General features: G+C 41.6%; 1 protein-coding gene across 4 annotated transcripts in view; it reads left to right on the top strand.

Moving 5' to 3' along the window:
• Positions 1-24,512, top strand: part of LOC132400604 (uncharacterized) — a 261,413-nt gene that overhangs the window by 211,632 nt on the left and 25,269 nt on the right. For 2 of the 4 annotated variants that reach the window (XR_009514309.1, XR_009514313.1), the window contains 2 exons: positions 21,054-21,155; positions 22,006-22,370. The exons of 1 other annotated variant lie outside the window; for it this stretch is intronic. The gene's annotated coding sequence lies outside the window, so the exon portion shown is untranslated. Of the gene's footprint in view, positions 1-21,053; positions 21,156-22,005; positions 22,371-24,512 lie in introns of those variants that run through there. One more of the 4 variants, XR_009514310.1, reaches the window with a different exon arrangement.

Here is a 24,512-nt window from a genome sequence, read left to right as displayed (position 1 = left end):
TGGTCTGTTAGGAGCTGCAGCTGGATGCACTTCTTGCAGGTATCATTGTCAGGGACAGCGGAGGTCTCCCTGACTTCCCACATCCTGCAAGAGGAGAATTCCAACATCCTGCCTGGAATATTCTCTAGTCTGAACAAAAAAAACCAGAAACTTACCGGAACCTACCCTCGCCTCTGCCTGTTTCTCGCTGAAGGCTGATTGAGCCAAAGCCGACCCACTCCGACTCAGTCCACTCCAACGATGGCCGCTGTATATGGCGGTTTTTCTTTTAAACCTTGGTGCACTACGTCATGCACCTGCACAGTCTAGCCTCTTTCCCCCGATCAGTTAAAGAATAAGAGAAACGACCTTCCCTCCATGATGCCTCGGTCTTTCACTCTCAGCTGCTTGCTTCGATTGAAAAAACTTCTAACATTATTTCATATTCTTGACTATGTTTGTTAGAATCCTTTGTTGGATGTGATTGGCAGGAGTTAGAGCCAAACTCAAATTTATTCTCATGTGCATGACATGAACACACAGGTGCAATGAAGAACTTCCTCTCAGCAGCATTGCAGGCATGTAGAATTAGAGACGCAACATTTACAAGAAAAACATAAATTAAACATGAATTATATAAATTATGCAAATTCATGTTTAATCAATGCATGCTTGTTCACTGTTGGTTTCCCATTTTGCTTTCAGGTTAGCTATGGACTTTTTGTGAATTCTTTGTTAAACAGATTTCAGTAGCCACAATTCAATTCTCAAGAACTTTTCAGAATCATTCAAGTACAGTAAATCTTGTAATATCTTGGTTGCTAGAATTTCAATTCTTAAGCTGCTAGGTAACAGTTAATATCTCAAGCTTTTAAGTTTTAAATTTGACCACCGTTTTGTCAAAATGGGGATGGTTATTGTGACGACAAATATTTGCATCTATTTTCAAATTATAAAAATGGACCAGGTATTTAAAATATTCAGAGATAGAAATGTGTCTTTAATAATCAATAACACATATACGATGGCAGATGTGTTTTAATCTGCTTCCAAAATTCAGTTCCAGTGAAGTCAAGAGAAATTAGATTTCTTTGCGCTTTGAGTAGAGATGACCTAATACAAGTTTTGCACTTTATTCTCCAGCATAATCTTAGTGATGGTAATACTAAATTGAATAACTCTTTGCCATACAAAGACAGCTCTGAACTTTTTCTCTATTATTTAATTTTGGTTTGGTTGTTATGCTACAAATCACGTAGCAATACAGCAAGCACGGACACATTATGCACAGAATATAATTCCGTTCATTTCCAAATATTGCAAGAAGGCATGACTGTCCTTGCATTCCAAATATTAATTTATAGCTCATAATGTTTGGTTATTTCCTTTTAGTTGATTCAAAGCGCATTCGATTGACTGTTGATTTTAGCATGTATTAAATTAAATACAGTCCTGATGAAAGGTGGCAGCACTAAACATCAATTGTCTACTCTTTTCCATAGACGCTGCCTGGCCTGCTGAGCTCCTCCAGTATGTTGTGTGTGTTGCATTGGATTTCTGCAGATTTTCTCATCTTAGTTAAAGTAAATACTCCCACATTAGTTGTGTTGTATGATACAAAAGTGAAGTGTTTTTGGGAAAACCAACAGAGCAACAAGAAGACAACTCCATTCTAAGAAGTATAACACTCCACAAATGAAGGAGAAGTGTGTAGTAGAGAAAGGTGAGGCGGAACAAGTGATAAGGAGGACACATGTACAGAGGGATGGTCTGACGGAACATAGAGTTAAATGTGCAGAAAGAATAAGTAAATTTAGGAAGGACAACAAAATTCAAGGGGCGTATAGCTCGATGGGAGTTCGGGGAGCTGGGTTAAGCATAATAGGCAGCGATTTAAACAGAGAGAGGAGAAATGGGCTAAAAATTCTATATCTGAATGCACGAAGTGTCAGAAATAAGGCAGATGAGCTTGAAGCTCAGGTGCGAATGGGTAACTATGATGTTGTTGGGATAACGGAGACGTGGCTGCAGGGAGATCAGACCTGGGAAAAGAACGTACAAGGGTATACATGCTATCGTAGGGACAGAAATGTGGGCAGAAGGGGTGGGGTGGCCCTGTTGGTGAGGGATAAGGTTCAGTCCTTTGCAAGGGGGGACATAGGATCAGGAGAAGTAGAGTCTGTGTTGATAGAACTGAGGAACAGTAAGGGCAAAAAGACCCTAATGGGTGTTGTCTCCAGGCCCCCAAACAGTAGCATGGATATTGGGTGCAAGTTGAATAGGGAGTTAACATTGGCATGTGGCAAAGGTAATGTCACAGTAGTTATGGGGGATTTCAACATACAGGTGAACTGGGAGAATCAGGTTGGTGCTGGACCCCAGGATAGGGAGTTTGTAGAGTGCCTACAGGATGCATTCTTGGAACAGCTTGTACAAGAGCTGACCAGGGACAAGGCTATTCTGGATTTAGTGTTATGTAATGAACAGGATTTGATAAGCGATCTTGAAGTAAAGGAGCCATTAGGAGGTAGTGACCATAATATGATAAGTTTTTATCTGCAATTTGAGAAGGATAAGGGCAGATTGGAGGTGTCAGTGTTGCGGTTGAACAAAGGAGACTATGGAGCAATGAGGGAGGAGCTGGCCAAAGTTAAATGGATGGATATCCTAGCAGAAAAGACAGTGGAACAGCAATGGCAGGTATTCTTGGGAATAATGCACAAGGTGCAAAATCAGTTCATCCCCCAGAGAAGGAAGGATTCAAAGGGGGGAAAGGGGCCATAGTGATTGACAAAGGAAGTCAGAGATTGCATAGCATTAAAAAAAAAGAAGTATGATAGAGCTAAGGTGAGTGGGAAGACAGATGACTGGGAAATTTTTAAGGAACAACAGAACTTAACTAAAAAGGCAATACGGGGAGAAAAAATGAGGTACGAACGCAAGCTAGCCAGGAATATAAAGGAGGATAGCAAAAGCTTTTTTAGGTATGTGAAGAGAAAGAAGATAGTTAAGAACAATGTTGGGCCCTTGAAGAATGAATTGGGTGAAATTGTTGTGGGAAACAGAGAAATGGCAGAAGAATTTAATAAGTACTTTAGATCTGTCTTCACTAGGGAAGACACAAGCAATCTCCCAGATGTATGGATGGACCAAGGACATAGGATAACAGAGGAAATGAAACAGATTGACATTAGGAAGGAAACGGTGATGAGTAGACTGATGGGACTGAAGGCTGACAAATCCCCAGGTCCAGATGGTCTGCATCCAAGGGTATCCAAAGGAGGTGGCCCCGGAAATTGCAGATGCATTGGTAATCATTTTCCAATGTTCTTTAGATTCAGAATCAGTTCCTGGGGATTGGAGAATGGCTAATGTTATCCCACTTTTTAAGAAAGGAGGGAGGGAGAAAACAGAGAACTATTGTCCTGTCAGCCTAACATCAGTAGTGGGGAAGATGCTAGAGTCCATTAATAAAGATGAAATAGTGGCATATCGAGATAACAGTGATAGGATTGGGCCGAGCCAGCATGGATTTACCAAGGGTAAATCATGCTTGACTAATCTATTGGAGTTTTTCGAAGATGTAACCAGGAAGTTAGACAAGGGAGATCCAGTGGATGTAGTGTAGCTCGATTTTCAGAAGGCATTTGATAAGGTCCCACATAGGAGATTGGTGGTTAAATCAGAGCTCATGGCATTGGGGGGAAGATATTGACATGGATAGAAAACTGGTTGGCAGATAGAAAGCAAAGGGTAGCGGTGAATGGGTGTTTCTTGGAATGGCAGGTGGTGACTAGTGGGGTGCCACAGGGCTCGGTATTGGGACCACAGCTGTTTACAATTTACATCAATGGTTTAGATGAAGGCATTGAGAAGAACATCAGCAAGTTTGCTGATGATACTAAGCCGGGTGGCAGTGTGACATATGATGAGGATGTTAGGAGAATTCAGGATGACTTGGATAGGCTGGGTGAGTGGGCAGATACTTGGCAGATGACGTTTAATGTGAATAAGTGTGAGGTTATCCACTTTGGGAGTAAGAACAGGAAGGCTGATAATTATCTGTTGTAGAATTAGGTAAGGGAGAAATACAAAGAGATCTAGGAGTCCTTGTTGATCAGTCACTGAAGGTGAATGAGCAAGTGCAGCAGGCAGTGAAGAAGGCTAATGGAATGTTGGCCTTTATTACAAAGGGAATTGAGTACAAGAGCAAGGAAATCCTTTTGCATTTGTACAGGGCCCTGGTGAGACCACACCTGGAGTATTCTGTACAGTTTTGGTCTCCAGGGTTAAGAAAGGACATCCTGGCTGTAGAGGAAGTGCAGCGTAGGTTCACAAGGTTAATTCCTGGGATGTCCGGACTGTCTTACGCAAAGAGGGTAGAGAGACTGGGCTTGTACACGCTGGAATTAAGGAGATTGAGAGGGGATCTGATTGCAACATATAAGATTATTAAGGGATTGGACAAGATAGAGGCAGGAAATATGTTCCAGATGCTGGGAGAATCCAGTACCAGAGGGCATGGTTTGAGAATAAGGGGTAGGTCATTTAGGACAGAGTTAAGGAAAAACTTCTTCTCCCAGAGAGTTGTGGGGGTGTGGAATGCACTGCCTCAGAAGGCAGTGGAGGCCAATTCTCTGGATGCTTTCAAGAAGGAGCTAGATAGGTATCTTATGGATAGGGGAATCAAGGGATATGGGGACAAGGCAGGAACCGGGTATTGATAGTAGATGAGCAGCCATGATCTCAGAATGGCGGCGCAGGCTCAAAGGGCCAAATGGTCTAGTTCTGCACCTATTGTCTATTGTCTATAAAAGAATTCCATCAGCTTTACCTGGTGGCTGAAAATTTAAGGATTAGCTCAGCTCTGAGAAATGAATGATATCTCTGTACAGAGAAAAACAATATTCTTGAGATTGCAATATTGATCACCAATAGCATCTCTTGAGAGCATTTTCATTTTGCTCTATTCGAAATTACATATTTGTCTGAAATGGACTTGACTGGTGAGTTTAATTCCATTGTTGATATGCTTGAGCAGTTGAGGGAAGCTGTTTGTTACTCTAGATCATTTACTCTTTGGTTCAGAATCAGTTTTATTTCACATCTTTGTCTGGATCATCACAGTAGAAATGATCACTCACATTCCAATAGATATTTAGATGACAACAAATAAATATCATAAGTCCACTAAAAGGAGAAAGGAAATTCAGGTTGGGTGAAGCAAGGAGTTACAGCCACTCAGGTGAATGGCTGCTGCAATTTGTTTGTTTATTCATCTGTTTATTTTTATTTATGGTGATATAGCATGGAACGGGTCCTTCCGGCCCTTTGAATGCTGCTGCCCAGCTATCCCCAGATTTAATCCTAGCCTAATCACAGGACAATATACAATGACCAATGAACCCATCAACCGGTTAGTCTTTGGACTGTGGGAGAGAACTGCTTTAGTGGTTCTGATAAAGGATGTGTGATCTGAAACTTCAACTCCATTTCTTCATCCCAACTTGCCTGACCTACTGAGGGTTTCCAGCATTTTCTGTCCTATTTCTCATTTCCAGCATCTTTGACTTTCTTAAAAATACTGCTCCTTGCCTTAAAAATCAGGTATTTTCAAAAACACCTTGCTGGAGTTACAATAACTCAAAAATATAAATAAGCATTGTCATTTAAATTTATTTCAAAACCACTTTTGCTTTCCACTGTACTTGTGTCTGTGGGATGAAACCAGAACACCTGGGAGAGAGTGACACAGTCACGGGGAGAACATACAAACTCCTTACAGGCAGCAGCGGGAATTGAACTTGGGTCACCTACACTGTAAAGCAGAATCCTAACCACTACATGGAAAGCAGCCATTCATTTGACAACATTGTCATTCAGGAGAGATGCTCCTACATAAGGAGCAATCAGATCTATATGGAACTTCCTATCCTCCAGCATGTCCCCAGGCAACTTCCAGGTACATTATACAATAAAATGCTTCTGGTCCACAACATGAGAAAATAGCTTAAAAGAATAAAGAGGGGTATTTCTGGAGTTTGGGATGCAGACTAACAAAAGAGTGTCTGCCCATAATCCACTGATATAAGTGTGTTTTAAAGGGCAGAGTTAAGAGTTTGGGATTCTTAGAGGATTATTGGATTGGAATACTCCAAAGTATGGGTTGAGGGATGATGAGCAGGGAGGGATGATATTTCTAAATCAAACTCAATGCCAGAAGAAGTGGCAACATCAGTTAGTAGCTGGGTGAATGGGACTTGGTAACGGTACAATATAGACAGCAGGTTTTTGATGTTTTGTGAAAGGTGAGAGACTGTAGATCACCACAGATAACAGAAATGTGCAAAATTAGAAAAGAGTAGGAAATACTCAACGGGTAGCTGGTGAGCAGAACCAAGGTAATGTTTCAGGCCAATGACATTTCTTGGTTGAAAACTCAGCAAGCTGAAAGACTGCCGCTGTTGTGCAATACTGCTCAGCTCCAAGACAACAAATGTGTTACACATTGGGTTCAGAAAGATTCAGTGGAGTGGAAATGCAAGGTACAGCTCCAACTTGTCAAATTCAAGCTATTAATCCTGTTTCTCTTCCCAAAGCTGATGCCTGACCTTCTGAGTTTTTCTACATCTTGCCTTTTTTATTGGAGCAGTCTAGCTGGCAATATAATTATATGGTTGCTGGTTGAGGATAGTCAACATGACTTCCTGCGCGGTAGTTTACTTCTAACCAATTTTATAGAGTTTATCAAGGAAGTTACCAGGAAAGTGGATATTATCTACATGGACTTTAGCAGGGCATTTGGCAAGGTCCCACATAAGAGGCTGGTCAAGAAGGTTCAGTTGCTCAGAGTTCAGGATGGGTTAGTAAATTGGATTAGACATTAACTTTGTGGGATAAGCCAGTGAGTGATAGTAGATGGTTGACTCTCTAACTGAAGGCTTGTGACTAGTGGAGTGCTGCAGGGATCAGTGCTGGGTCCATCACAAACAAGAGAAAATCTGCAGATGCTGGAAATCAAAGCAACACACACAAAATGCTTAAGGAACTCAGCAGGCCAGGCTGCATCTATGGAAAAGAGTACAGTTGTTGTTTCGGGCCGAGACCCTTCACCAGGACTGGAGAAAAAGATGAAGATCCAGAATAAGAAAGTGGAGGGAGGAAAGAAAGAACCACAAGGTGAAACTGGGAGGGAGAGGAAGGGTGAAGAGCTGGGAAGTTGATTGGTGAAAGAGGTACAGGGCTGGAGAAGGGGGGATATGATGGGAGAAAGAAGGTCATGGAAGAAAGAAAAGGGGTTGGAACACCAGAGGTGATGGGCAGGTAAGGAGATAAGGTGAGAGAAGGAAATGGGAATGGGGGCATTACCAGAAATTCGAGAAATCAATATTCATGCCACCCATTTCAATTCCACTTCCCATTCCCACTCCAACATGTCTATTCACGGCCTCCTCTGCTGCCATGATGAGGTCAAACTCACACCATATATTCCATCTGGGTAGCCTCCAACCTGATGGCATGAACATTGATTTCTCAAACTTCCAGTAATTCCCACCACCCTCCCTCCTTCAGCCTTTCCCATTTCCTTTTCCCTCTCTCAACTTATCCCCTTGCCCGCCCCTCACCTCCCTCTGCTGATCCTCCCCCTTTTCTTTCTTCTGTGGCCTTTTGTCCTCTCTTATCAGATTCCCTCTTCTCCAGCCCTGTATCTCTTTCACCAATCAACTTCCCAGCTCTTTACTTCACCCCTCCCCCCTCCCGGTTTCACCTATCACCTAGTGGTTCTTCCTCCCTTCCCCCCACTTTCTTACTCATCCTTTTTTGCAGTCCTGATAAAGGATCTTGTTCTGAAACGCCGACTGTACTCTTGTCCATAGATGCTGCCTGGCCTGCTGAGTTCCTCCAGCACCATGTGCGTGTTGCTGGGTTCATTGTTGTTTGTCATCCATATCAATAATACAAATGATAATGTGGCTAACCGGTTCAGCAAATTTGTGGATGACACAAAGATCAGGATCTGGATCAGCTGGTAAATGGCAGATGGAATTTAATGCAGACAAGTGCTAGGTTTTGCACTTCGGTAGGACCAGCCAGGATAGATCTTACCCAGTAGTGCACTGAGGAGAGTGATAGAGCAAAGTGATCTGGCAATACAGGTCCATAATTCATTGAAAGTGGTGTTACAGGTAGATAGGGTCACAAAGAAAACTTCTGGCACATTGGCCTTCATAAGTCAAAGTATTCAGCACAAAAGGTAGGATGCTATGTTGAAGTTGTATGAAACATTGGTGAGGCCTAATTTGGAGTATTGTCTGCAGTTTTGGTCACCTACCCACAGGAATGATGTAAACAAGATTGAAAGAGTACAGAGAAAATTCACAAGGATATTGCCAAGTCTGGAGGACCTGAGTTATAAGGAAAGATTGAATAGGTTAGGACTTTATTCCTTGGAATGTAGATTTATTGAGAGGAGATTTGCTAGAAATGTACAAAGTCATGAAGGATATAGATAGGGTAAATGAAGCAGGCTTTTTCCACTGAGGTTGGGTGGAGCTAGAACCAGAAGTTAGGGGTTAAAGGTGAAAGGTGAAAAGTTTAAGGGACCCACGAGCTGCCAATACAAGTAGTACATGCGAGCTCAGTTTCAATGTTTAAGAGAAGTTTGGTTTGGTTCATGGATAGTAGGGGGATGGAGGGCTATGGTCCTATTACAGGTCGATGGGAGTAGTCAGATTAAATAGTTTGTCATGTGCTACATGGGCCAAAGAGCCTCTTTCTGTGCTGTACTTTTCTATGACTCTATTAAAGTTGGAAATGAAGTGAGAGGGGCAGAGGAAGGTGCTGTAATAGGATATGGAAATAGGTGCCATTTGTGACTGAGCTTGCACTGGTCTGAATGCTCATGACAGAAGCAAATAGGATGGAAATGTCATGAAGGGTGTGGTCGTCCCTCTGTGACCATGGTGACAGATGGAGACTGTAGACGGTGAATGGAGCTTTGGCTGTTGTTTATGGAGCCTTCCCTATCTCTTGCCATGAGGAAATGGTTATTCATCCAGGCGTGAATGCTATAGAGATATCAAGTCAAATGAGAAGCAGCAAAGGAATGTGTCAGAACACACTGCATACATGGTTACAGAAAACAGTAACAATTATATCTTTGTCATTCTTTTACATACTTCTAATCAATATAATTTTTAAGACCACTTGTATTAAATTAGATTAGATTCAACTTTATTGTCATTGTGCCAAGTACAGATACAAAGCCAATGAAATGCAGTTAGCATCTAACCAGAAGTGCAAAAGAATAGTGTTATTTACAAAATAACTGCAAATAAAAAGTAAGTTCTACAGCATACAGATATAAACGTACTGAGACAGTACAATATGGGTGCAATACTGCTTAGCGCTGTGATGTGAGGTTCAGCAGGGTCACAGCCTCAGGGAAGAAGCTCTTTCTGAGCCTGCTGGTGCGGGAACGGAGGCTCCTGTAGCGCCTACCGGATGGGAGGAGAGTAAGAAGTCCACGGTTAGGGTGAGATGCATCCTTGATAATGCTTTTCACCCTGCCCAGGCAGCGTTTATGGTAGATGTTCTCAATGGTGGGCAATTGGGTGCCGATAATCCGCTGGGCAGTTTTCACCACACACTGAAGTGCTTTGCGGTCCGATACGGGATAATTGCCATACCACACTGAGATGCAGACGGTGAGTATGCTCTCAATGGTACAGCGGTAAAGGTCCGTCAGTATCCTGGGACAGAGGTGAGCTTACTTGATGCTCCGCAGGAAATAAAGGTGCTGTTGCACCTTTTTGATCAGGATGGAGGAGTTCAGGGGCCAGGTGAGATCCTCGGAAATGTGGACACCAAGAAATTTGAAGCTTGATACACGCTCCACTACAGCTCCATTGATGTAGATGGGGATATGAGTGTGGCTCCTAGCAAACCTGAAGTCCACAATGATCTCCTTGGTCTTCTGGGTGTTCAGGGCCAGGTTGTTGTTGGCACACCACGCGGCCAGGTGCCGGACCTCGTCCCTGAAGGCCCTCTGATCAGGCCAACCACCGTGGTATTGTCTGTGAATTTGATTATGGAGTTAGAACCAAGTATGGGAACGCAGACATAGGTGAAAAGGGAGTACAGAAGAGGGCACAACACACAGCCTTGAGGCATGCCGGTGTTCAGGGTGAGTGGAGAAGGAGAGGTTGTCTAGCTTAACAGATTGGGGTCTGTTAGTCAGAAAGTCCAAGGTCCAATTGCAGAGGGATGAGCTGATACCAAGCTGGCGATGTTTGGCAATCAGTTTGCAGCAGACCACTACCCCGAACACTCCACAGTAACTAAGAACCCTGCACCCGAGGTGACACCGCGCACACCAAGCCCTACACTGACACCTCACGACACTCCTATACCGGGAGTCTCGTACGCGTATATACCAGGCACCTCGCACACGCGTGAGGGATCACTGACACTTAGTGGGCTGACACCTCCAGTTAGGCCGGAACCAGCACAACCTCCGTCTCCGGTGCAAGCACCACCGGCACCTGTGCAATCACAGCCGGTGCTACGTAGATCACAGCGACAGATTCAACCACCTGATAGACTTAATCTGTAAGAAACTTCGCCACATGGGGACTGTTTTTAAAACAAAGGGGGGGGGGGTGAATGTGGTGAACTACATATACCTGTCTGGACACACCCCCTGCTGACTGCTCCTGTGGCTCCTCCCACAGACCCCTGTATAAAGGCGATTGAGGTCTGAGCCCGGCCTCTCAGTCTCCAGGATGTAGTATGGTGGTCAACCACTGCTTGTTCCTTCTTCCAGTCAATAAAAGCCAATACCTCGCTTTTACGTCTCAGAGTGAGTTATTGATGGTGCATCAACCACAGTATTGAATGTCGAACTAAAGTCAATGAACAGCATTCTGATGTAAGAGTTGGGGCTGTCCAGGTGGGTCAGGACAGAGTGAAGTGCCGTGGAGATGGAGTCCTCTGTTGACCTGTTGGTGCGATAGGGAAATTGATGGGGGTCCAGGGTAGTGGGCAGACAGGATTTCAGATGTGATAGAACCAGTCTCTCAAAGCACGTTGCAATGATGGGAGTGAGTGCAACTGGGCAAAGTCATTCAGGTCCATGGCAGTGAAATGCTTTGGCACTGGCACGATGGTGGCCATCTTGAAGCTTGTGGGAACAACAGCCTGGGCCAGGGACAGATTGAAAATATTTAGCATAGTAAATAAATATTGTGTGGATTAATTAAATGAAATCTTTGACAAAGATTGAAAAGGCCTCAAGTAAGTATTACCTTCCAATAAGCCACTGAAAGCTGCAAGCCAGGAGATAGGCTTCCCATGATCCAAACAGCTCATGTTCTTTGAAGTTCACAGGTGGGCATCAGCTTGAAGAGAAAATCCTTAATAGACTGCTTAAACTTTAATCCAACCAAATTTCGTGATTAATACAAATATAATTACTATAGGGCACAATCGGTTTTCCTAGTTTGTAAATAGCTGTTACACTTATGAATAATAAATCCCCTTTTCTTTGATAAATTTAAACCATAAGATTGCTGCATTGGCACAGCTTTCTTCGAAGAGTTTGTTTGTATGAAAGACTTATATTTCAGCTCCGTGATTATCAGAAGTAAAAGTGTTTGTTAATTTATCATCTGAACAAAATTAGCTTTCAAAATAGCATTCATATAACTTATACTCATAACTCAACTCAAAGTACACTGGATCCTTGTTAATTGGGCCATCAGTTAATCGGAGCGGCCACTCACTTGGGACAACTTTTAAAGACCAGAGACTAATTGAGAAAGTAGCTGGGATTCTCTTTGTTTATTTGGGACAGTATGTCGCTTAATTGGAACAGGAGACTGTTGCCAAACAGTTTCTAACTACCCTGCTGAGAGTGAACTGTTTTTAATTGCATGTGCTTTTACTAAGTAATCTGTTTGGACTAACGGACACTGATTCAAAAAGTAGCGATTTTTGATCATTTAGTTTTCTCTTTTGACTTTAAAATTTTCAGGCCCTTGCCAAGTTGCCCCAAAAAGATTTTAAACCAGCCCAAAAAATTTACCCCTCTGGACCAAGTTAAAAGACATCGCCAACTGACAGAGATAACTGGAGTGCCAAAATCTGCAATTGCATGCTTGATACTATACATCTGCAAGAAAAATGGGCAATACACAAGGGACAATTGGGAACATCCCAAAAACGAAAGCGTGAAAGGATCCAGATGTCGAAGAGGAGCTCAATCAATGGTTTTCCATTGTAACTGGACGAGGTATGCGTATCAGTGGAACAATGTTTTATATATGAAACAACAAGTCAGAGGACATAGCTCAGAAGCTGGTCACAAAGATTTCAAAGTAACAGATGGTTAGTTGCATTGATGGAAATATTAGGACCACATTAAATTCGAGAAAGCACACAGCAAGAAAGGTAGAACTGATGCTACCTTTTGCAGAGATAGGGAAATCCATAAGCTCCCTGACTTGCTTCAAAAATTTTGCGCAAATGATATCGACAATGCCAATGAAATGTCTTTTATTTATTATGCCATGTAGAATGGTTCCCATGGCTACAAACACGGAACACTATCACGTTCAAAGAGAGCAAAGGATTGCACAATGGATTGATCATCTGCACGGGGTGTCTACGCTGATTTTGTTCGTTTACAGTCAATCAAAAGAACATGGCAGTGTACACTGGATGAATTCCTCCATCGATAAATTTCAGGAACTAATACTCGTACAGTATTACAGTACTGTAGCATGAGAGCATAAGACATAGGAGCAGGATTAGGTCATTTGGCCCATCAAGTCTGCTCCACTAATCAATCAGGACTGATGCTTTTTTTTTTCCCTCTCCTCAGCCTCACTCCCTGGAACCTTTGATGCTGTGGCCAATCAAGAACCTATCAATCTCAGCCTTAAATACACCCGACAACCTGACCTCCACAGATACCTGTGGTAACAAATTCCACAAATTCACCAACCTCTGGCTAGAGAAATTTCTCCACATCTCTGTTCTAAATGGACACCCCTCTATCCTGAGGCTGTGCCATCTTGTCCCCCACCAAGGGAAACATCTTTTCCAGATCTACTCTGTCTAGGCCTTTCAATATTTGAAAGGTTTCAGAGATTCCCCGCTCATCCTTCTAAATTCCAGTGAGTACTGGCCCAAAGCCACCAAACATCCTTCATATGATAACTCTTTCATTCCTGGATTCGTTCTCAGTTAAATGATAGCTTGTCTTTTTATACCTTTTAACTGTTTCCATAAAACTTTGGCAAATTGGGGCAACCACTTTAATGGGCCAACACATACTGGTACCGATGTGTCCCAATAAACCAGAATCCATTGTATATTGAAAAGCAGTTATATTTCTATGTTTTATCAATGAAACCTCAACATGCTACAAAACATTTCAATTTAGTCATGAATTTTGTATCCCAAGTTCCGACTGCGTATTCTGAATCCTTATTGGCCTATCCATCACAGAAGTTTGGTAATTTAGGTATGTTACTTCTTAAAAATGAGCAAACTGTGTATTTTGACCCTCATAATGAATAGAGGGTGAAATCCATATTTGTGTTTTAAACAGTTAATGGTTTTGCAACTATTAATGTTCAAGAGTTAAGCGTCTTCAGCAGTATTCCAGGTATTTTAACATGTACTTTGAGAATACATGAAGAGAAGAAAGAAGTTGTTCAGTAACCAGCATGCTACTCTGATGTTCCAGTTCCACTCTAGAACAGTGGGCCATGAAGCATACACTCTAGAACAGTGGGCCATGAAGCATATACTCTAGAACAGTGGGCCATGAAGCATACACTCTAGAACAGTGGGCCATGAAGCATACATTCTAGAATAGTGGGCCATGAAGCATACGCTCTAGAACAGTGGGCCATGAAGCATACACTCTAGAACAGTGGGCCTGTTGGTGCAGCTCTGCTGGAAGACACCTCCAGGTTGATTGGACAGCTTCAGCAATGTGAGGAGATATTCCAGGCTCACTCGTGGTTGAAGATGTCACTGAAATTGAGACCTTGTGTATTGTCTTCAATATTATTCAACATAAGGACAGGTATATATCATTCAAAAATTGAACTACCTTGAAGACAATTTAAAACAATTGAATTCAATCAAGTAACAAAGAAATTAAATTGAACATACCATTTTCCTGAAGCCATTTGTTGAATTCACTACTATGCCAGATTAACCAGCTGCAGACTCAGCAGGCCTCCAACCTAACTCCTGGGAAATCTGAAGAGCATTATCTTCACCACTCAGTGAAGACAGGAATTACCATCTTTTGAGTGGAAGCTCCAGGACAATTTTGTTCTCCCATTCATATTCACTTGTTAATATATTCGCTATAAATACTGCATGCATATTAGCTGTAACAATGTTGAGGTCATGATTTATAGTTGCTGCCATTTTGGAAAACTATAGAGTGAAAACTCTGGCAAGTTCTAATCTAGCAAGATATCCATATGATTTTCACACAAAAAATCCAAGTTGTCTTATTACAGAAGTAGCATGCAACCAATGCAAATTGATTTATATGGATTCAATGATAGTGGCAAGGGGTAAAGCCCGCCCCACCACCAAGCACATCTACATGGACTGTTGCCACAGTAAAGCAGCCTCCATCATCAGGGGCCCCACCAGCCAGGACATGCTCCCTTCTTGCTGCTGCCATTGGAAAGAAGATACAGGAGACTTAGGATCCACCCCACCAGGTTCAGGAACAGGGGTTCAGGAACCCCTGAATCATCAGGCTCTTGAAGCAAAGGGACTAACTTCACTCAGCTTCACTTGCCCCATCATTGAAATGTTCCCCCAACCTATGGACTCAGTCTCAAGGACTCTTGATCTCGTATTCTTGATATTTATTGCTTATTTGTTATTATTATTTCTTTCTTCTTGTATTTACACAGTTTGTTGTGTCTTGCATGCTATTGAATGCAGTCTTTTATTGATTCTATTATGGTTACCATTCTATTATGGACTTATTGGGTATGCCCACAAGCAAATGAATTTCAGAGTTGTATATGGTGACATATGTGTACTTTGATCATAAATTTATTTTGACTTTGAAAATTATGCAACTGACTCTGCCCTAAAGCAGTGCAGGTTTATAAATCTGAAACACAAGAGAGACTGCAGATGCTAGGAATCTGGAGCAACACGAAGTGCTGGAGGATCTCAGCAGGTCAGGCAGCATCTATGGAGGAGAATGAACAGCTGATGCTTTGGGCTAAGACCCTTCATCAGCACTGGGGAAAAGTAGATGACCATTCACTTCCCTCCGCTATATTCCATCTGACTCCCCTTTGCCCATTCTCCCAATCTGTCTAAGTCCTTGTGCAGATTCCCTGCTTTCTTGACACTACCTGTCCCTCTAACTATCTTCATATGGTACACAAAGTTGGCTGCAAAGGTATCAATTCCATCATCCAAATCATCAATCTATAACTTGAAAAGAAACGGACCCAACACCCACCACTGTGGAACACCACTGTCATCGGCAGCCAACCCGAAAAGGCTCCCTTTACTCCCATGCTTTGCCTCCTGCCAGTCAACCAATCTTTTATCCATGCTAGCAGCTTTTCTGTAATACCACGGGTCTTATCTTGGTTAGTAGGCTCACGTGTGCCACCTTGTCAAAGATTTTTGAAAATTGAAAATTATTTCCTCGAAGAATTCCTACAGATTTGTCAGGCAAGAGTTCTCCTAAAGCAGGGGTTCCCAGAGTTTTTATGCCTTGGACCCCCACCATTAACCGACGGATCTGTGGATCCAAGGTTGGCAACCGCTGTCTGAAAGGAAGCCATGTTGACTTTGGCCTACTTTATCATGTGCCACAAAGTACCCCGAAACCTTATCCTTAATACTGGACATATTCCTACCCACTGAAGTCAGGCTAACTGGCCAATAATTTCCTTTTTCTGCTAGTCTCCCTTCTTAAAGAGTGGAGTGACATCTGCAAATTTCCAGTCCTCTGGAAGAATTCCAGAAACTAGTGATTCTTGAAAGATCATTACTAATATCTCCACCATGTCTTCAGCCTCCTCTTTCAGACACTGGGATTTAATCCATCTGATCCAGGTGACACATCCACCTTTAGACCTTACAGTTTCCCAAGCATCTTCTCCTTAGTAATAGCAATAACTCTCTTCTGCCCCCTGTCATTCTTGAATTTTGGGCATACTGCAAATGCCTTCCACAGTGAAGATCAAGGCAAAATACTTATAAAGTCTGTCTGCCTCATTTGCACCATTTTCCAGCAGTCTGATATCCACTCTCACCTCTCGTTTACTATTTATATATCTGAAAAAATAGTTGGTATTCTCTTTTATATTATTGGCTAGCTTGCCTTCATATTTCATCTTTTTTCTCCTTATGGCTTATATAATTACCTTCTGCTTTTAGTCACAGAAAAAATATAGGAAAGATATCAACAAAATAGAGAGAGTACAGAGAAGATTTACCAGAATGGTACCTGGCTTTCAGCACCTAAGTTACAGGGAAAGGCTGAACAAGTTAGGTCTTTATTCTTTGGAGCATTGAGGGGGGACTTGATAGAGGTATTTAAAATAATGAGGAGGATAGATCAAGCTGACGTGGATAGGCCTTTTCCATTGAGAGTAGGGGAGATTCAAACAAGAGGACATGAGTTGAGAGTTAGGGGGCAAAAGTTTAAGGGTAGCACAAGGGGGAATTTCTTTACTCAGAGAGTGGTAGCTGTGTGGAATGAGCTTCCAGTAGAAGTGGTAGAGGCAGGTTCGGTATTGTCATTTAAAGTAAAATTGGACAGGTATATGAACAGCAAAGGAATGGAGGATTATGGGCTGAGTGCGGGTCAGTGGGACTAGGTGAGAGTAAGCGTCGGCACGGACTAGAAGGGCCCGTTTTTGTGCTGTTATGGTTATAAAAGTAGAGGACAGAAACAAGATCTTCAGCACATCTATTTACTGCTGAACCATTTAAGCTGCCTACTCAAATAAACCTGCACCTGGACCATAGCCCTCCATACCACTTCCATCCATGTACCTTTGCAAACTTCTGTTAATCATTGAAATCGAGCTCACATGCACCACTCGCACTAGCAGCTCAGTCCGCATTTTCACGACCCTCTGAGTGAAGAAGTTTCCCCTCATGCTGCTCTTTAACTTTTCACCTTTCACCCTTAACCCATGACCTCTAGATGCATTCCCACCTAACCTCAGTGGAAAAAGCCTGCTTGCATTTACCCTATCTATACTCCTCATAATTTTGTATACCTCTATCAAATCTCCTCCTAATCTTCTATGTTCTAAGGAATAAAGTCCTAACCAATTCAATCTTTCCATATAATACACATCCTCCAAACCTGGAAACATCCTTGTAAATTTTTTCTGTACTCTTTCAACCTTATATATATCTTTGCTGCAGGTAGGTGACCAAAACTGCACACAATAATCCAAATTAGGCCTCACTAATGTCTTAAACAACTTCAATATCACAGCCCATCTCCTGTACTCAATACTTTGATTTATGAAGGCCAATGTGCAAAAACCATTCTTTAAAGCCCTATCAACCTGTAACACCACCTTCAATGATTTATGGCCCTAAATTCCCTGAAGCCTTTGTTCTACCACACTCCTCAGTGCCCTGCTGTTCTCTGTGTAAGACCTACCCTGGTCGGTCTTACTGAAGTCCAACACCTCGCACTTGTCTGTATTAAATTCCATCTTTTACTTTTCAGCCAATATTTCCAGCTAGGTCAGATTCCGCTGCAAGCTTTGTTAGTCTTCCTAACTGTCCACTACACTCCCAAACTTGGTGACATCCGCAGTTTGTTGATCCAGTTAACCACATTATCATCGAGATTGTTGATATAAATGACAAACAACAAGCAACCCAGCACTAACCTTTGTGGCACTCCACTAGTTACAGGCCTCCAGTCAGAGAGGCTACCATCTCCTACCACTCTCTGGCTTCTCCCACAAAGCCAATGTCTAATCTACTTAATTTACTACCTTATCTTGAATATCGAGCAACTGAGCCTTCTTGTCCAATCTCCCTTGCAGTACCTTGTCAAATGCCTTGCTAAAGTCCATGTAGACAACATCCGTTGCCTTGCCTTCATCAACTTTCCTGGTAACTTCCTCAAAAAAGTCTGTAAGATTGGTTAGACATGACCTTCCATGCATGAAGTCATGCTGACTATCGTTAATTAGTCCATGCCTATCCAAATACTGATATATCTGCCCCCTTAGAATACCTTCCAATAACTTTCCCACTACTGATGTCAGGCTGATTTATTTTTAGAGCCTTTCTTTAAACAATGGAACAACATTGGCTATCCTCCAATCCTCTGGCACCTCACCTCTTGTTAAGGATGATTTAAACATCTCTGTTCGGGCCCCAGCAATTACTACCCTTCCCTCCCAAAGGTTCCAAGGATACACCTTGTCAAGCCTGGGGACTTATCCACCCGAATTTGCCTGAAGACCGCAAATACCTTCGCCTCTGTGTATTGTATTGTGCATGAAGTTGATGCTGCTTTGCCTCACTTCTATCGACTCTGTGTCCATCTCCTGAGTAAATACAGATGTAAAATTTCATTAAAGATCTCCTCCATCACTTTTAGCTCCACACATGGATTACCATTCTGATTTTATTCCTTGAATTATTTTGCTTTTATCCGTGGAATCCCTCCGGATTGACCTTGACCTTGTCTGCTAGGGCAACCTCACGCCTTCTTTTAGCCCTCCGGATTTTTTTTCCTAAGTGTTCTCTTGCAGTTCTTATACTCCATAAGCACCTCATTTATTCCTATCTGCCTATATCTGCAATGCACCTTTTGTTTTCTTAACCAGGGCCTCAATATCAGAATCAGAATCAGGTTTATTATCACCCGCATGAGTCGTGAAATTTGTTAACTTAGCAGTTCAATGCAATACAATATATATAGAAAGAAGAAAAAAATAAGAAAGTGTATATATGTATTTTTGAATAGATTAAAAATAGTGCAAAACCAGAAATATTGTATATTTTTTAAAAAGTGAGGCAGTGTTCATGATTTCAATGTCCATTCAGGAATTGTATTACAGAGGGGAAGAAGCTGTTTCTGAATTACTGAGTGTGTGCCTTCAGGCTTCTGTACCTCCTTCCTGATAGTAACAATAAGGAGAGGACATGCCGAGTGATGAGGGTCCTTAATAATGGATGTCACCTTTCTATGCACTGCTCCCGAAGACGTCTTGGGTTCTATAGAGGCTAGTATCCAAGATGGAGCAAATTTTATAACTTTCTGTAGCCTTTTTGGTCTTGTGCAGTAGCACCACCCCCCACCCCCACCCTTACTAGACAGTTAAGCAGCCTGTCAGAATGCTCTCCACAGTATATTTATAGAAGTTCTCGAGACAAACCAAATACCCTCAAACTCCTAATGAAATATAGCCATCATCATCCCTTCATTATAGCTGCATTGATATAGAAACATAGAAAATCTACAGCACAATACAGGCCCTGTGGTCCACAATGCTGTGCTAAACATGTATTTACTTTAGAAATTACCTAGGGTCACCCTTAGCCCTCTATTTTTCTAAGCTCCACGTACCTATCCAGGAGTCTCTTAAATTGTGTCTGCTACTATATGTTGGGACCAGGTTAGATCCTCAAAGATCTGGACATCCAGGGAATTGCTCACTCTCTTTACTGCTGATCCCTCTATGACGATTGGTATGTGTTCCCTTGACTTCCCCTTCCTGAAGTCCCCAATCAGCTCTTTTGTCTTACTGATGTTGAGTGCAAGGTTGTTGCTCAGACAGCACTCAAGTAGCTAGTATATCTCGCTCCTGTACTCCCTTTCATCTCCATCTGAGATTCTACCAACAATGGTTGTATCAACAGAAAATTTATAAATGATATTTGAACTATACCTAGCCACACAGTCATGGGTATAGAGGGAGTACAGCAGTGAGCAAAGCACACACCCCTGAGGTGAGCCAGTACTGATTGTCAGCGAGGAGGAGATATTATCACAAATCCCCAGAGATTGTGGTCTCCTGGTTAGGAAGTCGAGAATTTAATTGCAGAGGAAGGTACAGAGGCCCAAGTTCTGTAACTCATCAATCAGGATCGTGGGAATGATGGTGTTAAACGCAGAGCTGCAGTCAATGAATAGCATCCTGGCATAGATGCTTGTATTGTCCGGGTGATCTAGGGCAGTGTAAAGAGACATTGTGATTGTGTCTGCCATAGACCTGTTGTGACAATAGACAAATTGCAGTGGGTCCAGGTCCTTGCTGAGGCAGGAGGTCATTCATTACTGTAGCTACTGGGTTTTGCTTAGTAGAAAGTAACACCTTATAAATGCTGCCAAAGTTGTCCGTGCATCGGATGTCACCTCCAACCTCACTCAGACTTGTCTCTTTGCCCTTGAAGTTGCCCTCCGTGAGTCATAACCGGTTTTCTTGTACAAACCTGGGTCAGAAGACTTAAATGCCACTTAAATATTTCCTCATCTTTGCGATGTATGTATCCTGCGCCTTTTGAATTGCTCCCAGAACTTCCAGCCATTGCTGTCCTGCCATCATTCCCACCAATCTCTTCTTCCAGTCAACTTTGGCCAGCTCCTCTCTCATGCTTCTGTAATTCCCTTTAATCCACTGTAATATCAATACATCTGACTTTAGCTTCTCCCTCTCAAACTACAGGGTGAATTCTATCATATTATGATCACTGTCTCCTAAGGGTTCCTTTCCTTAAGCACCCTAATCAAATCTGGTTCTTTACACAATACCCGATCCAGAGCTACCTTTCCCCAAGTGGGCTCAATCACCAGTTGGTCTAAAAAGCAATCTCATTGGTATTCTACAAATTCCCTCTTTTGGGATCCAGCCCCAACTTGATTTTCCTAATCTACCTGAATGTTGAAATCCCTCATGACTATCGTTACATTCCCTTTTTGACATGCCTTTTCTACCTCCCATCATCATAAGGAGAGCCTAGTTATCAGTTTTCATCATGATCATATTACAAACTAACAGCAGTTTTGGAATTCGCAGATGCAATATGGAAATTGCAAAGCTGCGGTCCCTGCTCCATGATCCTCACACGCTGTGCTATTTTGTTGCCTCCTCCTTCCTTGGGGAAGTTGGTGAATTCATGTAAGTTTCAGACATTTGCAAACAATTCCTGTCGTAATGTGGTCTGAAAATGTTATACATTTGTTATGTCAAGTATGTTTTTTTAATGAAGTACATAATCATATTTACCTGTCACTAAAGCAAACTTTCATATATGAGTTCCACATAGAAGTATGTAAGAAGTATATTTTAACATAATACTATAAATTATTTTTAATAATTGATAATTTTGATTCTATCTTAAACTTCTGTATATGTTACAATCTTTATTGTATACTTGTGTAAAATTGTTAAATTTATGAGTAGAAATATTTGCCATCTCTGAGAATTTGTCTAGTAGATTGGCTGCTCAGGGGGACTGTTGACAACTTATGCAGGATGCAAGATATTCTCTTGAACAGTCAATTGCCACCTGCCAAGGTCAGGACAGGGATGTTCCTTTGACAGAAACCATTAAAAGTAACTTTGAAGTCAGCAGTGGTGTCACAGCTTTGCCAATGTTCTCTAAATCTAACAACACATTATTGCCTAATCAATGAAAATACAGTAGATTCCGATTAATTGGACCATTAGCTAATCGGGGCAGCCGCATATTTGAGACAACTCTTAAAGAACAAAAACTGATTGGCAGAATAGCTGGGATTTCCCTTGCCACTTAATTTGAAACTGTTGCTGAACAGCTTCTATGGAGCATCAGTCGCATGCTCTCCTGTGGTAGTTAGACACTACATCATGCATAGAGCAAATAGTTTTCAAATAGCCTCAGCTGTTTGTGTTAAAGAAGCAGTATTTTTTGACACTGATAGTTGGTGAGAAATCAGCAGTAAGATAATTCAGAACTGCTTTGCTCACTGTGGTTCCATGCATTCAGGCTTGGAGATCTCAGAATCGGCCAGAAGTGAAAACAAAATGACTTCATTACTTCAACAAGCTAGGAACTACGAAAAATTTGAAGGTATCCACAATCATCTTGAAGGTTACAGTGAAAATGAAGATTTGGAGGATGCAATCATCAATAGCATGGTATGAAGGCAGTCCATTATATGCACGAGGTGTCTGCGCTGATTTTGTTCATCCACAGTCAATCAAAAGAATATGGCATACACTCCTTCAATAACTGTTAGGAACTACAGCTTTATAGCATTGTAGTAGTATTGACAACATTCTAAGTTGTTCTGTATTTCATTTAAATACATCATTTGTTACTCATGTAAACAGTAGTTCGTCTTTTTTATACCTTTCAAGTATTTCCATGATGGCTAAATAGGACAGCCACTTAATTGGCCCAAATTGTACTGGTCCTGATGTGTCCCAATGAACTGGAATCCACTGTATCTCAAAACTTTGAAGGGCAGCAATGCCACTTAGACTCTAAACGACAATAAAACCAATATAATTTATAATAATATGACTGATGGGCAATGTAAAGCAGAATTCCTATTAGTTTTCTGTACAGATTCCATTGCCAGAACTTTTGTTTCACAGACTGCAAATTTTCTTGATTGCACCTTAGTTTTAGATCATTAAATATCAATGGATTCAATGCTATTTGATTCAGTGGGCGATTGATTGGACTTCCAGCATCTCAAAAACACATTCCAGATGCCTTCAACATTCAAGAGATTTGCTATTTCACCGTGTTATGTATTGCACAGCACTGTTGGACTATGAATCAAAGATTGAGGTGAACCTTGACTAAAGTAATCATGAACAGATACAAATTCTAATTAATACAATGCAAAATAGTTGACATATGGAAGTAAGCAGAGTCAGTCTTTTAAAATTATAGCTTGTGCTTGTCTGTACCTATTTGCAGGTGTTACATGGTGGGCCTCAAATTTGGAAATAATGAGAAAATTTCATCTGTGTGTAGCTTAAACAAGTGCTGAAACACTTTGTATGTTCCTTTAAATTAAAATAAAAAATGTATCAAATGAAGACAAACTGGACACGCACAACTCTTCCTCTTTCTCAGTCAAATGCATATAATTGGATCTCTGCAGTGAGATAATGTCCACTAATGGATATGATTTTTCTTTCGACTGACATTTTGGTGGCAGCTTTCCTGTTTTTTGCTTTAATTATAGCTGTTGTGTTTCAGTAATAGCACTCTGAGCTAAAAAGCCATGAGTTCTGGCCCAATCGGCAGGCTTATGCACGTTATATGGTCTGTGGGAGTGCTGCCATGTTAGAGGTGTCATATTTTAGATAAGATTCCAAGCCTTAATAGGCACCACTTCAACCAGAGCTGAGGAGTTCTCCAGCGTCTAACTAGTAGTTACTACTTAATCAATGGTAAACCAAAAAAGTTACTTAATAGGATATCTTGAGTGCATAAATGATACTGCATATATGTAAGATATCTCAATATAGATTATAGTTATATAATTAGTTGTACAGCCTGCAAAAGAGAAGTACATTGTACCAACAATAGGAGAGAAGGGAGTGGGGGTGATCATGATTGATCAAAGTGGTGCATGCCTGGAGATTAATTTTTATTATGGGATAATCCTGCTCTGCCCTGCATACAAGGATGCCAGTAAAATATTAAAATCATTTAACTTGTGCCTTTTCTTTTTGCTTTGGATTCATCCAACAGCACTTTTGTTCATCCTCATTGCTGCTGCTGCAAGTGAACAGGGACTGAGTTCATACAAAGTCCAATGGTCAGACAGGGCTCAAACTTTTGGTTACTGTTGAGGACCACAGTGATTGCAACAAGAAATTTAACAGCCAGACATTTGAGTTATTATAGTACAGAGGGTTTATAATACAAACAATTCTGTAAGCTATGTTGCCTGATCTCAGACATCAAGTAATTCAACTGGAAATGTAATTAGTTAATCCTTTTTGATTGGATGACAGTAGCCTCATTAGATCTGAGCAGTGGGTAAGCTCCTGTCGTAGGATTTGCTATTCCTCTCTGCCCTCCACACAAACCTGTCAATTTCACAATGCAGACCCATGGAAGCATGCTGGGCAAGGGAGTTCTGAATCACTTAATCTGCATAGTATACACTCCAGATCATAAAACACATTAACTTTTATGGAGTCGATATCATCTCATCTTATGGAATTAGACTGAAAGATTCTTCAAAGAAAATCAGGAAGGCCATCCTGAATGAAGGGGGGATAAGGCTCTGCGGCAAAACCTGAACAGGGAGAGGAGAATCTGAAGGCAACTCAGCTGTGAGTACACATAATTGGAAAGTTGGAAACCCCATCCCAAATGAGGTCAAACAAAAAGTGTAAGGGGAGAAAAAAAATTTTCTCCGTACTACTTTTTGCCCAGGAATTCTGTTAGGATTCCAATGAATGACAACCCTTCAATACTTTACAAGCCTAGTTATCCTTCATCTTCAGGTGCTGGTAAGTTTG

This window comes from Hypanus sabinus, chromosome 10 (genome assembly GCF_030144855.1).
Source record: "Hypanus sabinus isolate sHypSab1 chromosome 10, sHypSab1.hap1, whole genome shotgun sequence".
Taxonomy (NCBI): domain Eukaryota; kingdom Metazoa; phylum Chordata; class Chondrichthyes; order Myliobatiformes; family Dasyatidae; genus Hypanus; species Hypanus sabinus.
The sequence above is the reverse complement of the archived record's forward strand: the minus strand, read 5'-3'. Positions and strand labels throughout refer to the sequence as shown.